The sequence below is a fragment of the Mizuhopecten yessoensis genome, unplaced genomic scaffold, assembly GCF_002113885.1.
Source record: "Mizuhopecten yessoensis strain PY_sf001 unplaced genomic scaffold, ASM211388v2 scaffold8009, whole genome shotgun sequence".
NCBI lineage: Eukaryota > Metazoa > Mollusca > Bivalvia > Pectinida > Pectinidae > Mizuhopecten > Mizuhopecten yessoensis.
In genome coordinates this window covers 158,284-162,725 of record NW_018407333.1, presented here as the reverse complement: position 1 = coordinate 162,725, position 4,442 = coordinate 158,284, and the positions used below count along the sequence as shown (strand labels likewise).

The window sequence follows — 4,442 nt, the reverse complement described above, 5'->3', positions numbered from 1 at the left end:
ACAAAGTGTGATAATGACAAGTTGTTAAAGTGACCGGAGGTAGAAGTGACAATATGCGATAACGAAAAGTTTTTATATTGACAGTACATAAAAGTGCCAAGGTGTGATAACAACAAGTTGTTCAAGTGACAGAACGGAGAAGTGACAAGGTGTAATAAAGACAAGTTGTTAAAGTGACCGGAGGTAGAATTGACAAGGTGTGATTATGACAAGTTGTTAAAGTGACCGGAGGTAGAAGTGACAATATGCGATAACGAAAAGTTTTTATATTGACAGTACATAGAAGTGCCAAGGTGTGATAACAACAAGTTGTTAAAGTGACAGGACGTAAAAGTGACGAGGTGTGTTTATGACAAGTTGTTAAAGTGACAGGACGTAGAAGTGACAACGTGTGATTATGACAAGTTGTTAAAGTGATCACACGTAGAAGTGACAAGGTGTGATTATGACAGGTTGTTAAAGTGACCGGACGTACAAGTGACAAAGTTTGATAATGACAAGTTGAAAAAGTGACCGGACGTACAAGTGACAAAGTGTGATAATGACAAGTTGTTAAAGTGACCGGAGGTAGAATTGACAAGGTGTGATTATGACAAGTTGTTAAAGTGATCAGACGTAGAAGTGACAAGGTGTGATTATGACAAGTTGTTAAAGTGACCGGAGGTAGAATTGACAAGGTGTGATTATGACAAGTTGTTAAAGTGACCGGAGGTAGAATTGACAAGATATGATTATGACAAGTTGTTAAAGTGAAAGGACGTAGAAGTGAAAAGATGTGATAATGACAAGTTGATGCGATAACGAAAAGTTTTTTATAGTGACAGTACGTATAAGTGCCAAGGTGTGACAACAACAAGTTGTTCAAGTGACAGAACGTAGAAGTGACAAGGTGTAATAATGACAAGTTGTTAAAGTGACAAGGTGTGATAATGAAAAGATATAAAAGTTACAAGACGTATAGTTGACAAGGTGTGATAATGACAGGTTGTTAAAGTGACCGGATGTAGAAGTGACAATGTGTAGTAGTAACAAGATGTTAAGCGGACGACAAAGTGGCAACCGTAGATAATACATCCTGTAAAAGATGACGAGTATAATAGATATCAACTTTTTAAAAAAAATGAGATTAATATTGCTCCATTATTTCCTCCAAACAGGCTGTTCGGTGGTTACACAATGGATGTGATTAGTTCCACAGCTTTCGGTATCCACGTGGATTCCCAGAGTAACCCGGATGATCTATTTGTAACGTACGCCAAGAAAATGTTTGACATTACTCTTGTTTCGCCTGTGCTACTTCTAATTAGTGAGTATAGGTTTAACATTAGCGTTTTTGATATCTTAACAAAATCAATAAATGTAGAATCTTCCTTTGCCCTGGTGGTTATCGGGATCTTAACCCTCGATTTTCTTAGGTTTTTTTTGTCATTCACATTTCTATTTGTTATATAAAGGAATATGACTTTGTTTCTTTTCAGTGTTTTTACCAGCACTTAAGCACGGTTTATACAATTAATTACACGTGTAATTGATGCAGAATGCCGTGTTCTATTTTGTCCTTGTCGTCACTGTGATTCACAGTAGGGTGACGTTTAGATAATCCTCCATTAACCTCCAGTTACATACTTATGGTTGTGTATCATTTATGGATATTTATGTTAGATACAATATAATAAATGCCAAAACAAGAAAATGGATTTAAAATGATCCACTAAAATACATTTATACGTCATAATATCCATAACCAAAATATAGAATTAATTATGATATGAATCTATGTGCGAAATTGTCAATTGAATTATCCTAAATAATCGCCAAAAACACGAGATAAGAAGCACCTATCTAAAAATCTGTGAAGTGAAACAAGTTAAGATTTATTGCACAACATGGCAATTGAGAACTTATCAGTGAACCTGCACCTCAAAATATTCATGTCTGAAATTTTCCCATTAAGAATATGAAGAAATACATCAAAAATGGGAAACAAGTTTATATGACCTTTACAATGCTTTAAGTTGTGTCAACGGCTTTATCATTATTTTTTAAGATTTTCCGCATCCGAAAAGGCTAACCACGACCCACTGGACTAAATCCCCTTTGGACACGGTCCTCGAAACTGTATTGGTATGAGACTCGCTTTACTGGAAGCTAAAATGGCGACTGCTTATATCGTGCGTAACTTCCGGTTGTGTGTCGGCAGCAAAACTGACGTAAGTGCAATCGAGGATTTTTTTTAACATTCAAAATGATAAATGTGGCTAAATTCTACTTTTTAGAACACCTAATAATTATATCGGTTTTACTATTTTGTGGAGAATTTTTATTATGGATATTCTTTATTCATCTTTACTTGAATTTGAAATAAATTTGTTAATATATGCACTTTTTCTTCAGATACCACCAAAACTTGAGGACATGGGACTCTTAAAACCGAGTTATTTGTGGTTAAAGCTAGAAGAAATCGAATGAGTAAATGTCTGTCGGTGAAATCGCTTTTTGATGTTAATAACTTGTCTGATTCGAATACACCTTATATAAGCACTCGCCTGGAGATTGCTTGCTACGGTGGAGTGTGCTGGTACTGAGCGACGTAAACAATATGTATTTATGTCCAGATGAAGTTAACTAAATACACATTAGCATGTATGAGTGTAGTTATGTGCGGAAAAATCGTTTGATTAGAAGTTGAAAATAGTTAGTGAGTGAGAGACTAATATCTATTGTATATACGGTGCTGAAAGTCCCCTTACGAGAGAGACTAATATCTATTGTATATACGGTGCTGAAATTCCCCTTACGAGAGAGTCTAATATCTATTGTATATACGGTGCTGAAAGTCCCCTTACGAGAGAGACTAATATCTATTGTATATACGATGCTAAAAGTCCTCTTACGAGAGAGTCTAATATCTATTGTACATACGGTGCTGAAATTCCCCTTACGAGAGAGTCTAATATCTATTGTATATACGGTGCTGAAAGTCCCCTTACTAGGGGACACATACTGTTACGGATATTGATCCCGGGGCCCCGACCCTTTAAATACCTAATTCCATGCTAAGAAATAAAAATAATCTTAAAAAATATGAAAAAAAAGTGAAGCATATAATAAAAAACGGTCGAAAAGAAAGAAACCATGGTAACTCAATAGGCATCATAAAACGTTATCGGAGGATACACCACATGTAACAGGAAACGGGTGATACTAGACCATTTTACATCTTGGTTCATTCCAGTTCAACGTAGGCAATTATCTCCTAAAGTATCAATATAACTGTAAAATGCCATTTTAACTGTTACGATATGATAACTGTTTCTCGTTAGAGCGATTATCAACATATTTGACTACTCCGTAAAAGGTAAATATATATCCATATGCTAAGTTTGAGTTTCAATACAAAAATTATCTAAAACTTTTTTTCTGCTAGCTTTCAAAAAACCACCTGTTTTCTTTGTTAAGCAAACACTGCAAACTGCCTATGTACTAGTCTAAACATGGCTAAAAAAAACTTATTTTGTAATGATGTGCAGCGCCGATAAAGTCAGGGGTATGTAAATACAGGTAATCAGACGAAAGAGAAATCGAATTAAAAACAAGGTCCTTTATTTGATGTTAAATTTATGTCATAAAGATGGCTGTTATCATCCCTTTCTAGATTTCTCTTCCGTTATTCCTTGCTATGATGTTATTGTGCATGTCCGCAAATATAGTTTAAAAATATATAAACATGTATATGTAAATTAAGATGAATACATATGTAGAATGTTTGTTTACAATATGTTATGAATTGTATACATATATCCCCAATCTAAATAAAGCAACTGTCGTATTGTTTACATTGCAAAGGAGACGATGCTTATATTGTTGTGTTGATATGAATATGCTCAAACTACCATATGTTACTGACAAGGTAAGTGAAGGTTTGTTTATCAAATAAAGTGGTCGATTTTAAGTCGATAACATCATCAAGAGTAGTAATGTGCGTCAAGTCTATATCATCATCGAGTGTAGTAATCATAAATCAAGTCTTTAACATCGTCAAGGGTAAGAGACTTCGTTATGTCTATGAAATATTCAAGGGAAGGAGACTGCGTTATATCAATGACATCGTCAATAGTAGATAACTGTGTTATGTCTATGCCATCGTCAAGGGTAGGAGACTTCGTTCTGTCTATGACAGCGTCAAGGGTAGGAGACTACGTTATATCTATGACATCGTCAATAGTAGATAACTGTGTTATGTCTATGACATTGTCAAGGGTAGGAGACTTCGTAATGTCTATGACAGCGTCAAGGGTAGGAGACTACGTTATATCTATGATATCGTCAACAGTAGATAACTGTGTTATGTCTATGACATCGCCAAGGGTAGTAGATTGCGCTATGTCTATGACATCATCAAGGGTAGGAGACTTCGTTATGTCTATGACATCGCCAAGGGT

At 35.2% G+C, this 4,442-nt stretch overlaps 1 pseudogene; it reads left to right on the top strand.

Annotated features, from left to right (window-relative positions):
- The window catches only part of LOC110454674, a 20,212-nt pseudogene extending 16,297 nt beyond the window's left edge, over positions 1-3,915 (top strand).
- Positions 3,916-4,442: the final 527 nt, after the last annotated feature.